A 16086-nucleotide genomic window follows, 5' to 3' on the forward strand; every position below is an offset into this window, starting at 1 on the left:
AGGAGGAGAATCATTTGTAAACGTGCCTTATTACAGTGTATTTTTTTCCAAAAGCCTAGACTCGAGAACTCTCATATTTTTGTGGGCTGAAGCCTGCAGCCTTTGGGCAATAGGAAATGCAGTAAATTTTGAGACCATTACTCAGCCTTTGTTCAGTGACTCGTAAAACCCACATCGCTTCAGCTTCCTCTTTCATGTTAGATCATGTGTCTCTTTTTCCAGTTCATTCATCTTGCTTCACTGTCTGATTTTTCTGGTAACAGGCATTGCGTTACCTTTCCATCTTGTATCTTTCTCATTCTCTCAGGTGGTTTTCTTGCTTTCCACTCCCCCCCACCCCTTTTTTTTTGTTGTTGTTGCCTGTAAGGTGAAACTTAAATTTGTTAGTTGCAGGATAGAGATTTATTATGAGTGGATCAGTTTTGTATTTTCTTTGAACAGGAATCACTTTGGATTTGTGGAGGAGGGGAATTAATTGCAAACATTTTAATACATATATTTTCAGACAAAATGAGACTAGAAACTACTGCACATGACAGCATTCTCGCTCTCTATTCATTTAACCCAGATGCGAAACCTCAGCAGCTAAAACTAGATTCTGAGGGAGAGACCCTGTAAGCTCTCCAGCAGAATTTTCTTTTTCCCAGGCCTTATGCAATACATCAGTAATTAAATGCATCCAGCACATCTCAGCCAATGCTACGCTGGTTGCATAACAAACATGCAAATGAATTGCACAGCTTGGCCAATCTGAGCACCTAACAGTTGTCCCCCTCCCCACTCCAATAGAGTTGCATGTTCAAGATTGGCAACAAAATGCATCAGTACCTATCAGTGTTTGCATGTGTGTGTGCCTTATGCATTTCATTTAAACCTTTTGCATTAAAAAAATGCCATTCTATCCAGTACCTAGCAGTGGGTGCTATCCTAAATATATAACCAGTGTACATTTCCACTGCTTATTAAATACAAGACAGATCTGGACTATTAGTACCCACCATCTCCTCTGCCCATTGTAGCTTGTGTAGTTTCAGGCCTGATACATTGTATTTAAATCTTTTTGTATTAAAATGCAGCCAACACATCTCATTGGACATCCGTCTAGTTAGCTCTTTATACTGCACTGAAAACAATAGTATCAGAGCACCTCATGTTCCCAGACCTATGAATTAAATGTGAATTCCTTCAATTTGCAAAGCATTTAATTCCAATTGGATTAAATGTGTTAGCATATCTCAGTGTTTTCATGTCATGAGACCATGTGCATTTAATTTAAATCTGTCTTTATATCTGAGGCATTTCTATAATGCCCATTACTGTAGCATGGAAATACTCCTGTAGAATCATGCTTTGATACACAGATTAACCACACATCCACCAGCTCTGTGTTTCTATGTTGTCAGACCTTGAGTATTGTATCTAAAATCGTTTAATCAAATATGTATTCAGTACCTTGCAGTGTTTGCATGCTCCAAGATCTTGTTAATTCCACTTAAATCCCTGTATTTAACATATATGGCATTTAGAACCCTATTAATAGGTCTTCAGTGAAAACCATAGGCATCCAATATAGCTCAAGATTTGTATGTTCCCAAGACACAGAAAGCTTTAAATGCAATGCCTAGTTAGGCATTTTTATAGCACCCATCCCTAGAGTATGCAAACATCGTGGTATTAAAAATGCTGGTTAAACATGTCCAGCATCCTCTGTGCATGTTTCCCAGCCCTGTGCAGTGTATCTAAAGCCTGGTGCATTACAATTGCATCCAGGCCCCTCTGAGATCGTGTATGGTCGTAGGCTTTGTGCAGTGTATCTAGATCCATGCCTCCGGCATGCCTGGCCTTCCAACCCCCTTGCATTAAACGTGCCCCAGCGGCAGCTCCCTTGGGGCCAGCTCCGTTCAGGACTACAGTCCCCAGCATGCCTCGCGCCTGGCGCAGAGCCGGCAGCCAATGGGGGCGCGTCTCTTTTGGCGGTGGCTGCCGCGGCCTGTGGAGCCGAGCTTTGTGTGCGTGGGGAGGAGGGGGAGGGAGCGGGAGAGTGAGCGGGGCCGGCCTGAGACCGGGACACAGAGAGACCCAGCGCCCCCCTCCCCCGCCGCCAGCGGCCGCCCTCACCGCCCCCCCCCCCCAGCGCCTCTCTCTGGTCTCCCCGCGGCGCTGCGGCTCCCCCACCGCCCGGGGCACGGGCGCCTCCCGGGGCGGAGCCCGTGGAACTGGGACCCGGTGGCGCGGAAATCGAGGCCGGGGATCCAGCGCGGCCTGCTGCGGGGTCCTGTTTCTCCCCCCGCTCCGAGCCCGGCCCGGCTCCTGCTCTTTGTGTCTCCGCTGGGCTCGGTCGGACACGGCGGGGGGAGTTAGAATGGAACAGACTGACGGTGAGAGGCGGTGGGGGTGAGAAGAGTGGGGGGCTGTGGGGCAGCGACGGGTGGGAGCGGGGGGCTGAGGGGTGGGGGTAGGAAAGTATGGAGGTGAGGGGGTGGGGTTTAGGGGACATGGGATGGGGGTGCCAGGGTCTAGGGGACTAGTGGTACAGAGAGCTGGAAGGTAAGGTGGACTGGGGTGGTATTTCTACATGGTGAGTAATGGGTTGGGGGATCTGGGACGTGTGTGAGAAGCGCCGGGATATTGCATGGGGTTTCGGGTGGTTCTTGAGTATGGGAAATGGGGATGATGAATGAGTCTTTAGAGACATACGCTGATTTGTAGTGGGGAAGGGGCTGGTGTTTTTTTTTGGGTGGGGGTATGGGAAACGGTGAGAGGGAACCTATTGTTTCTCTCTAGAATATGTATGTATTCCATGCATTAGGACTGGAAGCTGTTTATTGCAATGATATTCTCTTGTTGTTGGAGAGAGAGGGTGTCTTTATTTTGTGTAGGTGGGAAGTAGGGGCAATAAAGAGAGACATGGGGATAATTTGATGTTTTGGTGGTGGTAGAGCTAGAGGAGGTCCGCTTGGATTTAAAGGGGCAGAGGCAGCCATGTTTGCTGCTAGACACTGCAGTGTAAATAAATTCCCCCTCCAAAACCTGCTTTGGATCCCCTTCCTGGTTGCTCAGCCCCCCCATTCCTGGCTTTTTACTCTCTTCCTTATCTTATCTTCTTATCTCTCTGAAATCTACCCTAGCCAGCAAAGTGGGGAAAGCGACATTTTCCTTCCCTCCTCCTCCCGGTTGCAAACAGGACATGCCGGGGGACTGCGGTGCAGAAATTAACCCTTTTCAACTCAAATCTGCAGAGAGATTATACTGCCTGACATTTCCTCTAATGTTATAGAAGAATTAAAAACAGAAATATGTGGAAAGTTTTATTTATTTTATAAACGGCAGATGTAACTGAAATATCTTTTGCAATTTCTTGAAGTAAACAAGGAAATTGCATTGGCCATTTTATTTGATCTAGGGCTGTTGGTAGAAGGCATTGTGGAATGCATTTAAAGGTATTTGATACCGTATCCATTGACTACATTTTAAATCTAGCAAATAGGGAGTATTTTTTGCTGTAAATGTGAAAAATGTGGATTGCAGGAATATGTTCTTAGACAAATAACTAGGCCTCCCCCTTTTTTATCCACTTAAAATGTAGATACTTGCTTTTATGTATAGCAGACAACTCATTAGGTTATCCAGATTTGAGCCCAGCAATCAAATGAGTGTGAAGCAGGCATGTTTTGTATTTGTAATCTTATCAAAGCACCAAATATGAGTAAAGAGACTTCAGGTCACTGTGCTGTAATTAGGGGCTCTATCACAGTAATCTCAATTCAAGTAATCTTATTTTTATCCTTTTAAAAAAAATGTAGGTTGAACCACATACTTGCCAATTTAGTTTTGACAGCAAGAGATCTTTACAAGGAGTTTTCAGGTACTGCACATTTGTAAATAGCTAGCCATTTTATGTAGAATTTATGGATATCTTTTAAAGTAACACATTACAGCGTACCTCTTCTCTCATTCTGTAACTGGCTGTGGATTCAGTGTAACATCAATCTCTTTACTGGTGGTTTTTCTCAACACATTTCACTGGTGCACAGTTTTAGGATCTTAAATTATGTCGGTTAGAATTGTATTATTGTTAGATTTTAAGAGTGAATAATTCCAGTGGACTGAAACTCTCACACCTTGCATGTTGGACCAAACAATGACATAGTAAGTGATATAACTTCCTAGTTATTGTTTACATCTTCAAGTAGTTCATAGTGCAGATGTGCAATAAATGTTTCAATAATTAAATGTGGGTGTCCTTTGAACCACTTCAAAAGGTGATATTGGCTCCAAAGGAGAACAGACACCAAATGAAAATATGGACTGAGAGGAGGGTTTGTGCATCTAAATGACAAGGTGCTTTTCATTAATATAGTATGGAATAATTTTGGACTCCTTTGTATGTGGAGTTACTTTTGAGCTCTGCTGCCATGTGTGCTTTTAAAGTTCAAAGCAGTACTTTGTATAGTTTGTATGCATTAATGTTGTCCAAGCATTGCCAACTCTTGCAGACTTATTGTGAGTCGTATGATATTTGGTGTTTTGTTAAAGCCCTAGCTCCTGGATTCATGTGATTATGTAAAAATCCCACTTTAAAAAAAAATCAAAGCCAAGAATTTTGCTCTTGTGGTTTCGGAGAAAAGCTTGAAAACATGACCTAACGGAACCCTAGAGTCTCCAAAACTAAAGAGCAAATAAAGAGTACTCCAGATTTATTTTTTTTAAACTAATCTCTTGATTTTTAAATCACTATCTTGATTTGTGGTGCCTCGCTCATGAGTTTTGAATGCTTGAGATTTTCAATATTGTTATCCTAGAGATTACTTTCTGTAACAGTGGGAAACATCTTTCCCCTTGACAAAACAAAAAACAAACCTCAGCAGCCCATGAAAAGGTTGCACAGGGAGGATAGTCAAACTCACTAGGTATGTTAAAAGGATGAAAAGGAATCAAGTCAGTAAGGCCCCATCCTACATCCGCGCCTTGCTATCACAGGGACAGAGGTCTGCTAGTGTATCCCAGTGCAGGATTGAAGACTCTTTTATCATTTCATTTATCAAGTGCATCTTAGTTCTGTTTTTATTACTTTGTTTACAATGACTACTTTTGCTGTGAGCCAAAATGACTTATATTATTTTAAAAGATGTTTTATTATGTACACTAGCTTTATTCTTCCTTTCAAAATGTTAAAATTACATTCAAAATTTGTTTGAAGTTAAATTATTTTTTAGATAAAATTCAGTACATACATATGGTATTGATGCTTCTGTGAAAACTGTCAGTGTTTTTCTGTAATGAAAATTGTAGAGTATACAGGTATGCCAGGAACCAGTTGAAAAAAATTGTCTGATGGAATTTAGTATTGTCTTATGGAGTTGAGGCTATCTGCAGTTCAGATACAAACACCAGAATTAATTTTTGTTACTGGATTCAGTATTCATACTCAAAACACTCAGCTTTATGTTGTCCTGTTCTGGACATCCTAGCAAACTTTTTGTATAAAAAATAATGATTATTTACATAAATTATTAGACTGGCCAGTTACTGTTTGAATTGTTTTACATTCATATTAGTGTGGCACACCTAAGAGTCTCTTCACACCTATAAAAAGTTCCTGCAGTATAAATACAAAATCTGCTCTGCTATGGTCAGAAGTTTCTTTGAAGTTCAAGGATTATTGCATTAATTTCCTATTCACAATACCAAGTAGTTGTACATTTTCAAACAATAGCCACATAGTTACTGTTATTTGGATGCTTTAAAGATTTCTCTATGTTGCAACAAATTGGCAAAGTAGCCTGCCACAGCAATGCAATCTCTTTGTTTATGACACATACAACAAACAAACAAGAGTTGAAATTGGCAGCTTCATAGGTTAAGATTTTTGATATGACCAGGACTGCATAATTAAAGTGTCGTCATATGTAAGGAAAAACCAGATTGCTCCATGTTTTAGAAAAAAATATGCACAAAAGATAAAAGTAAGTAATGAAGTCTTTGTGCATAACTTTGACAGCTTTTTCAGGCTTTAGAAAATAAACAGAACCTGGAATCTCTGTGGATTAGTGAAAACAACAAGGAGTCTGGTGGCACCTTAAAGACTAGCAGATTTATTTGGGCATAAGCTTTTGTGGGTAAAAAAACCTCACTTCTTCAGATGTGGGTTAGTGCTGCAACTCCTGCTTCTGTTAATGGGGCCTGCCTAGCTAATGTGCTATCATTATTTTGAGGCTATATCCCAGAACTTTGGTTTTCCAGGCAATTGCTATAATTGGAAAGTCCAGCCCAGCCTTGCCAAGCAGTGGCACTGTTCACTAACCTCATGTTTAACTATAATTAATGTAAAAATTTGATTCCAGTTAGTTTCTCGTTTCTCTCTTTACCTTTACTGATGAGCCAATAGTAAAGTATCAGTTTTAAAAGTAGTTTCTTTACATGTCTGTGGAATGCCCTACAGAGCATTGTGTGAACCTCCACAAACCGTATAACATACAATTTTAGATAGTCCCACAGTAGTACATTGCAACAGTGGACAGTAAAAATTAAGTCAATCAAATGTATTATGGAAATTAATTTTAAACTTTTTGCTGCTAACACCTTCAACAAAAGTGGTGGTATTCTCAACTCAGGTACTGCATGGTGATAAAGTATCAGGTGCAAATTAATGGGCTTATGCTTCATTCTCAGTCAGGAGCTCCTCTGGCTGGTCATTATTGCCAGGGAAATGCACTGAAACTATGGGTCTCAGTCATTCTTGTTAACATTCTGAATTTGTATTTGAACAAATATTAGATGTAACAGTTTTTTTGTGAATGTTGTGTTGGCTTCTGCAGTTTGCCTGTGGATAGGTAAACCCAATTTATTCATAATACCTGTAGCTGTGGAATTCTGGTGTCAGCATATCATGTTGATTGGTCCTTTCTGCTCAGATTTTGGGGACTTTACTCTGTATTCCTGTGATATAGTAAGTGTGTGATGGTGAGGGAAAGAGGAGGGGCACTGTTGACATTGGGAGATCTCATCTAGAAAATGAGATCTCTTCGTCCCTAATGCTGCTGAACCTTTCCTGGCTGGGTGATAACTGCAGTCTTCCTAGGTCATACTTGGAGAACTGTGAATGCTTGTTTGTATTTGTATTTTTTTTTTTTAAATAAATATTCTGTTGGCATATTTCTCTATTTCATGCACCAGTCTAGAGAAGCCAATCAAGTTGTAATGCAGATTCCTGACTTGGTTGTGATTTCACTATATTCTATTTTTGTTTAGCTTCGTATTGTCAGAAATTCAGATAGCATTTACAACAATATGGTTTACAATTATACACATTCAGATTAAAATGTTGTAAACACATTTTGTTGTTGTTGTCACTGTAATGTACTAAAAGTGACATTTAAAAAAATCTGATTTACCTTTAATTAGTTCTTAACCATATATTTACCTTGTGCATTTCACTTTCTAAACAATTTCATTTTTGGCTGTCTTAGCAAGATGCTGGAGTTATATGGGTTGCAGGGGAATGTTGTTTCCTTTTCCCCTCCCTTAAAGCTAGTTTCAGTAGAAAATTTGAACATTTAAAGCTACATGTTGTCTTATATTGTTAATTTTCAGCCCTTTGACCACTAGGTCACCTATTCTAATTCATCCTATATCCGTAGTGTTCAAAAGTGAAAGCTTGAATATAACAATAAAAAGTCTCTACACTTGAGGGAAGCTGTATTTTTACGGTCATCTATGAAAGATATCGTTAATGGATTTTTAGTAAAGTGGAAGGTAAGAATAGAATGTAAGTTTGTGGTGGTGCTCAGATGCAGTGATTGGCATCTTCATACATTTCTGTAATAAATAATGCTGCTCTTTCTCAAGATATTTCAAAGCATGTTAAAATGTAATAAGGTACCCTTACTAACCTGGTCCATTCGCAGGTGAACATTCTTTTGAGACTAGCTAATATCCATAGTTTTAATGAGGCTACATGGGATATTAGTAAATTATATAGCCCAAGCCTGATGTTCTCAAAGAAGCCAACAAGGCTCTCCTTTTTGCAAAAGTCTTTCAGTAATTATCAAAGACAGGAAATTGGATCAGCAACATCTACTACTGAGTCTAGTAACATCTCTGTGGAAATCTTAGAGATACAATAATTATGTAGCGTATTATACTGCATGTAACTAGTATCCAAGCACCAAACAGGTATGTCGTAGTCTGAGACTTGTGATTTAGGTCCTAAAAATGCCTTAGATAAATGTAATAGTGATTCAGTGAGAAAAGCTTTTTCCCAAAAGATTCCAAAGCACTTTATAAACGTATCTGTGTATGAATAACTTCAGCCATTGCTGAAATTGCAGCCACTTCTTGATGCCACAGCAATACTATATAAGAGTTTGGGGTAGGAAGTTAAGCGTATTTGCCATTAAATTAGGGTAACATTTCTCATGAGATCTAGCCTAATCACTTTAGATTATACTGTTTTCATTTTCCAAAGAGGAAAAACTTATTTAATTTGTTTAAATACTGTTCCTATTTGTACATTATTGTAGTTTTGAAAATTTTGTCTCTAGTTTCAGTGTCACTGACAAGTTCTGTTTACATTGCCTTAGGCCCCAGAAAGGTAGTGCAGGGAAAAGACAGGTGCAGAATATAGTACATAATTCTGGAGAATAATATTTTTTTTTTCTTTCTGCCCCCTGTAGGCAATGAAAAACTATTCCTGTTGCAGTTTTGCAGATGTCACGATCTTTGTTCAAACTGTTTTTTTTCCCCTCCAATAGCGCCAAAAACTGTTTCCTGTTAAGAAGCCTTAAATAATTTAGCTACATTCTTCTTGATCCTTTGGCTGAGATCCAGTGTAGTATCAATTTATTGTTTATTACATCCTTTATCTGGATATTGAATCCTGTACTTGCAGGAGGTGGACTCTGAGTTAATACAACAGCAGCAGTTGGAGATCCAAGAGACCTAACTTGCATAAAATAAAAACTTATAAGCCTCACTCAGACTGCTGATCATCCTCACTTCCAGCTCTTTTAGAGATTGTTCTTCTACTTGGGTGAGTTATGTCCAACCTCCTTTTTAGCCCTTCAGTGCCATTTCTGTGACAGCCAGAGCGCTGCTTAGGAGAAATACGGTACTGTTTGCATCAGGGGTGGAATCTAATCTTTCAAAAGTAATCCTATTTTAGGGTTAAGATTTGAGATGGAGTCCTCCATTTATGGTCTCACATTATTCTAGCATTTGACTAGCCCCAGGGGTTATTTCTTCAGTGTAATATAATCCAGATGCTGCTTTATATTACTATATTCATTTTGAAAGCACCCACTAAAGTTTTGCAAAGGAGAGGGGATAGGAAAGTGTGTGGGTATTAACTATAGTGATGATGAATTCAAAGACTCTGGAGGAGGGAGCTACTGATGTGTAAGCTCTGTGGGAGGAGAAGAGTTGGGCATAGAAGACCATTGCAATGTAGTCTTTCTGTTAAGCAAAAGTCCCTACTGCGGCACTCTGTACTGGAAGGTAATACACCAGATGAATAAGTTGTCCCAAATAGCCAGAGTGCATAATAAAATCAAGGTCTATTTCATGTAGATGAACGCACAAAAAGGGATTATTTGAAAGCTTTTGAAAAACTTAAGACTTCTACCATTAACTTCTAAATTAGTAGATGTAATTGTAGGTTAATGTATCCAAACAAAAAAACCCAACACTCCACATCCTGTTATGCTGTCTTTAAAAAACACTTTTTCTTTGAAATTTAATTATTGTGAAATCTGCTCTGTTGGCTGCTCTGGGGACTGAATCCTGTTTAACCATGGAGCTGATACAGTAAACCAGGGGTCGGCAACCTTTCAGAAGTGGAGTCTTCATTTATTTACTCTAATTTAAGGTTTCGCGTGCCAGTAACACATTTTAACGTTTTTAGAAGGTCTCTTTCTGTAAGTCTATAATATATAACTAAACTATTGTTGTATGTAAAGTAAATAAGGTTTTTAAAATGTTTAAGCTTCTTTTAAAATTAAATTAAAATGAAGAGCCCCCCGGACCAGTGACCAGGACCCGGGCAGTGTGAGTGCCACTGAAAATCAGCTCACGTGCCGCCTTTGGCACGCATGCCATAGGTTGCCTACCCCGCAGTAAACCAAGTAGCAATGCAAAGTTTTCCCTGCCAAAGTGTATGAGCTCTGACCTGCAGGGGCCACATGTGAGGGTTCAGTATCCATTGTCCATGCCGTTCTTGGATTCTGCTGAGAGTGGTAACAGGAATCTAATTAATGCCAACTACTCACTAAATGATTTCATTTAAATCACTGAAAGCCATCAGTTTGTAATTTTCAAAAGATGCTGATACTTGTATAGGCTGGATTAAAATTGGTGACCTCATGATCAAAGAGACTGTTGTGCAATCTAAATGTACCATTGGCCTAATGAAATGTGTTTAATCAGTTGGACACGATCTGATTGGCATAATCTTGCAGTGTTCCCGTAGATTAAATGTTAGTTGGTTTTTCTCCTTTGTACTAGAAAGATTATACTACTAAAATACTATGCAGAATATAGATGCCTTTAAATCCCAATTTCTAAACGTCAAATATCCTTGTAAGAGAGAGATGAAAAATTGCTTGCCTCATGTTTTTTATTCATACAAGTATGTTGCAGTTTGTAGTGTAAACCTCTCTCCAGTGTTTTATATCCCTATTTTTGCTCTGATTTCCTAGCATTGAAAGTTAGTATAATGCTTTTTAAGGGAGAAAAGACCTTTTATTCATGTTAATGTAGTGCTTAGTGACTCCTGAACCAAGTGAGTTGACTGGTTGTGAATTATGTATAGTTGTTTACTGATATGTCTTATACACGTGTCAAGCTGATGCTGTAGCTTAATTTTACTGAGATCCTTAGGTAGGATTAAAATGTGGCCAAAATGTCAGAGTGAGGCTCAAAATTCCTATTGGATGCTCCAGAGCAGGTATTTTCTTAGATCACTGTCTAGAGAATACTATGGCTAGCCAATCATGTAATTTATAAGACATTGTATCATCAAAGAGAAATTTCAGTCTCTCTTCCTGACTGACTCTTCATCCAAAAATTCTTGGTCTTTATTACTATTAGAGATAATTGAAGAAAAGTCTTTAAAAAGTCCTTTACTTCACTAGAGGAAAATTAAGGGATGAACAGAAGCAAGGTAATTTTCTAAATACAAATCACCTTTAATGTGGTCATTGCTGATTTAAAGAGTAGAGATAATAGTCTTTGAGGGCTATAAATCAAAATCGGGTAGTATTAGCTGGATAAGTTTTCTTTGTTTTGGTAACAGTGGTATGCACTTTGGTTCTTCCCTTGCAGTGTGAGTCACTTGAACGTTACAGAAATTGTTCAGTACAGTGAAGAAAATGAGTAGCTGGCCTCCTTGCTTGACTGTAAAACATAAGATTTGGTAGCTGTTGGAATGAAGTCAACACTGCATGGCTGAACTTTTCTTCTTTGGCATAGAAACTTAAAAGAATATTTTGCACCTTTATGCCTTCAAGCTAAGGATCTCAAAACACTTTATGAACATCAGTGAATTACTGCAAGTCTTGCAGCACCCACTTTAAGATGGAGAAACTGAGGAACAGAGGTTAAATGATTTGCCCAATGTCAGTGAAGCCTTTAAAGAGCAGTTGGTGCCGCATAGAAAAATGTGGTAAGCATTTTTGTAAATTTCCATTGTGGTAATGCCTAAGGACCCCAATCAGGGCCAAAGGTACCATTGTTCTAGGCACTGTACAAACAAAGAAATTATTTAGAAATGAGTTTGGATGAGAGCTGATGAACTTCAAACAAATATTCTGTGTTAAAAGTTAATTGGCTTTTTCCTCACCCACAGTTACACAACTGTTGGAATATAATAATTTCCACAGAAACCACTTGTGATGTTACAGAAGGGGAATCTAGGGACACACAGATACCTATTAGCTGGTATATTTACATCTTTAGGGCAAAATCTACAGGGTGATGCTCCATCTCTGGAGGATGATAGGTTCATGGTTGCTAAAGATTTGTTACTGAATTTAATAATATCAGCCACTCTTCAACCAGTTTCAGAGGTCCACACAAGGAGGCTGCACAATTTAGAAATAGGTTTAGTTAAATCAGCGCAATTTCTTTTGTGGCCTAGGTCTTAAATGCCTCTACCTCGGTTAGCAATCTCTGCCTAGGATTAAGTGAGCATGGCCTGCCAGCCTGACTTCTGTAGCAGTAAAAATCAAAAAGAAAACTAAGCATATTTTAATTTAGTTATCCTCAATTTTTTCATAGTGAACATCACATTTGAATACAGTGTTTTATGGATTAGCTTTCCTTAATATCTGTATGATATTTTTCCATGTAAGCAATTGCTGAAGTTAATATTAGTATAATATTTAACGTATTATTAGTTGACTTTTAATGCCATTTAGCTCTTGGAAATGAGCCAGCACCTGCTTTAGTTGCTTGCTGCCGCTAGACCACACTAAGGCTATGGCTACACTACGCAGCTTTTAGCGACACTGCTGTGCCACTGCCACCGGGCTGTGTAGCTGCTGTTTGTCGGCAGGAGACAGCTCTCCTGCTGACAAAAAAAACCTTCCACCTCCTATGAGTGGCAGTGGCTTTCCTGCAGACAAAGCGCTGTTCGCACCAGCACTTTTCGTCTATAAAACTTTTGTCGTTTGGGTGTGTGTGTTTTTTAACATCCACGAAGGACAAAAGTTTTGCCGACAAAGTGCCAGTGTAGCCATACCCTAAGAGGAAGTTGGTGAATCAGTGTCTGTTAAGGAAAAATGTTAATGAGTATGTTTTTAGCAGGTAGTTAATCTTTCTAGAACTCTAACTGGAAGCTACCCCAGAAAGTAATTTTTGTCAAAGTGGGTGTGAACATAGGCATGAGTGTGGTATTAGATGTGTTAGGGACACAGGAATTACTACAGGTCCCAGCTAGTCTAGGAAAATAGAAATTCCTTAGTGGATAGTTAAAACCTGCCCATAAGGGAAGTTTCTTCCTAATCCTCATCAGATAGTGATTGGCTCAAGCTTTGTCATCTCTTATCTGTTGTAACTGCAACCCTTGTCAACTAATATTATGCATATGTACAAACATCACAGGATAAACTAGCAACTCTCTCCACTCACCTCTAGAACATCTTCACAAACCCCAGTATAGGAACATTTGACTTAACTTTCCATAAGAATGTTAACCGAATTTGTATAGTGAACTGTTTCATAGATTCATAGCCTATTCATAGACCTGCATAACACAGGCCATAGAAGTTCTCCCAGTTATTCCAGCATCACACCTATAATATCTGTTTGAGCTAGAGCAGCATCTCCAAATTGTGCATCGTGACCCTCAGAGGGTTGCAGAAGGGCACCAGGGGCTTGTGAGACATGTGTGATGCAGTGATAGGTGGCTGTGTGCACCACCCCTGCCGGCCCCTGCTGCCTTGACATGCTGCACAGTGAGAGGCAGTTGAGTCATCAGCATGCTTATTTTTACTCCTGAGGGAATTCTGCACTAAAAAATTAAATATTCTGTGCCCAATATTTTTAAATTCTGCATATTTTATTTGTCAAAATAACACAATATAATCGCATCATTTTCAATTATTTGCTGACAAGTATTTTGAAATAAATTACCAAAATAATTGAAAATGGTGTGATTATATTGTGTTGTTTTGACAATTAAAATATGCAGAATTTTAAATTTTTCGCAGCAGAATTCCCTCAAGAGTACCAGGGTTCTGTGTGGCGCAATCTAGGTGTGGGGGGGGACTGAGTGCAGGGTGGTGGTGGGGGGATCTGGGTGCACAGGGGCTCGGTGTGGGGTTCTGGGTGCAGGGGAAATGGGACTCTGCAAGCGGGGGTGAGGTGATGGTAGTTAGGGCTCAGTGTTGAGGGGAAGTGGGGTTGGGTGGGGTGGAGGGTCAGGGTGCAGCTGGTTGGAACTTAGTGGTGTGGGGTTGTGGGTGCGGAGGGCTCCTGATTTGGCTGGAGCTTGGTGGGGCAGTGTTCCAGGTGTGCAGATGGGGGGAGGGGTCACTGTACAGGGAGCTGCTCCCCCTGTCCTCCCAACCCCTGTGCATCCAGACCCACCCTGCACCCCCTTTCTCCCCCCCCCCGCACCTGGAAAAAACAAAGAAACCCACACATGGTGCAGTTTCCTGCAGCTAGGGGATGTTTCTGTAGCTTGATCTGACCCATCCCCAGCTGCTCCATGCAGGGAAGAGGGAGGGGGAACTCCCTCTGTTCTCTCCCCCACCTCCCGCTGGGACTACCGTCCCTGGGTGGCCAGGTCATCCCCAGCCCCCTCTTCCCCCCCAGTGATTTACCTCTTCCCCTGGCTGCCTGAAGAGATGCATCTGAGCTGTGGGTAGGGCTGAGTGATCGCTGGTGCAGCTTCTCTTTGCTTCCCCACATAAACCATTTTCTGCAAGGAAAGCCTGGGGCGGCACATGCTAAGGGGCGGTATTCGTCCATTCTTGGGGTGGCACAGTCCACGCGGCTTTTTTTTTTTTTTTTTGCTTGAGGTGGCAAAAATGGTAGAGCCGGCCCTGAAGGAAGTAAAGGGATACTGCGGAGGGGGGATTTTTCTGCTGTGCTGCAGTTGCGCACAGTTTCCCCAGGAATATCATGCTGCAGCACAATGAGGTGGTGGCGTCTGGCAGGAATGGGACTTGTAGTCGCCATGCCGACCCCATGGGCAGGAGGTGGGGGAGCTGACCTGACCCTGAGGGGGTTGAATTGTCTTGAGACCTGAGCCAAACAAGACACTTGTAGTTAGATCCCATAAGGCCACTTGTAGTTGGATCCCATGAGGCTTTGGCTAATATCACCATGAAGTAAAACTGAGCATGGGAAAAATCAATATAATCTGTGAATGTGGAGTTGCCTAGTACATTTTTGCTATGTAATTGGAGAAGTTACATTTTCTTGTAGTTGCTTTTTCGTTACATCTCTACTAGTTCCTGAGGAGGAAGGTTTTGTTTTGTTTTAGTTTTAAATTCAGACATGGAAAATATTGAATAAGATATCTGGATATGTTGCTTTGGGAGGATGAGAATGAAACTCAGGCAAGGAAGTGGGCAGATCCTTATTGTGAAATGTATGTCATGGGATCTTTAATGTAATTACAGACCAGAAAAAAATCTTGTATGAAAGAGCATTCGGGACCTCCATCCTCACAACACAAAAATGCACTCATTGTGATACTCCATTTATTTATCTTGAAAGGGCTAAAATGACCTTACTGGGTAGCAAGCCAATATTTCAAACATGAGGTGTATCCCATTAAGCCAGTTCCTCCAACTAAGCATTAAAATGGTTTAAATTTCTTAAATAGGGAAGAAGGCTAATTTGGGAGCATGTAATATTTCATTGAACTTTTTTCCCTCTGTGTTTGAAGTGGCTGTAAAACTGTCTCAAGTCTTATGAGATACAGTAAAAATTTCCAGGACCTCAGATACTGCAGCGGTAAAGGTAGCGTTATTACTACTACGTGACAGACATGGGCAGGTCGATGTAGGTACTCCAAAGGAAGCCGAGGGTTGGCTTGTTCTGAATTTGGCTTAGATGGTTGCTGAATTTCCTTCCTGTCTCTTCAGGGAGGAATTTCTCCCCTCTGGTGTGTGGTTCCAAAGACTAGGAGGGCAGGAGGCATCTGGGAGAGGAATGTGGCCTACATTGGGTGGCGCCGAGGTGAACATTTTCATGGCAAGATACCTGCCTTGGTTTAACCACCTCAGTCCTGAAATCAATTGTTACCACGTGTTGTTTAAAGTCTAATGGCATAGAAAAATGCTCCTTCCATTGGGTAGAGCTCTTTGGGTTTTCTCACCAGCTGGAGTGGAATAATTAGCATCTATTTGCTATAATTGTGCTACTGTGTATTTAAAAAAGCCAGCAGCCAGGGCCTGGTAACTTCGAGGGCATGTATCAGTGCTCATCTGTTTTCACAGGCTTTGCTGGGGAGAGGGAAAGTTTGAATAAGATTTTTAAGGAGAAGGAAGAGAAGAAACTTACATTGGTGGATTTGGGAGGTCTTTCTACGACCCTTCCTGCCTGTTGAATTTATAATGGTTGTATCGTACCTGGAGC

General features: G+C 40.6%; 1 protein-coding gene across 9 annotated transcripts in view; it reads left to right on the forward strand.

Annotated features, from left to right (window-relative positions):
* Positions 1–16086, forward strand: part of NSD3 (nuclear receptor binding SET domain protein 3) — a 72611-nt gene that overhangs the window by 3786 nt on the left and 52739 nt on the right. For 6 of the 9 annotated variants that reach the window (XM_045003026.1, XM_045003030.1, XM_045003031.1 and 3 more), the window contains exon 3: positions 11320–11659. The exons of 1 other annotated variant lie outside the window; for it this stretch is intronic. The gene's annotated coding sequence lies outside the window, so the exon portion shown is untranslated. Of the gene's footprint in view, positions 1–2151; positions 2379–11319; positions 11660–16086 lie in introns of those variants that run through there. 2 more of the 9 variants (XM_045003029.1, XM_045003027.1) reach the window with 2 other exon arrangements.

This window comes from Mauremys mutica, chromosome 2 (assembly GCF_020497125.1).
Source record: "Mauremys mutica isolate MM-2020 ecotype Southern chromosome 2, ASM2049712v1, whole genome shotgun sequence".
NCBI lineage: Eukaryota > Metazoa > Chordata > Testudines > Geoemydidae > Mauremys > Mauremys mutica.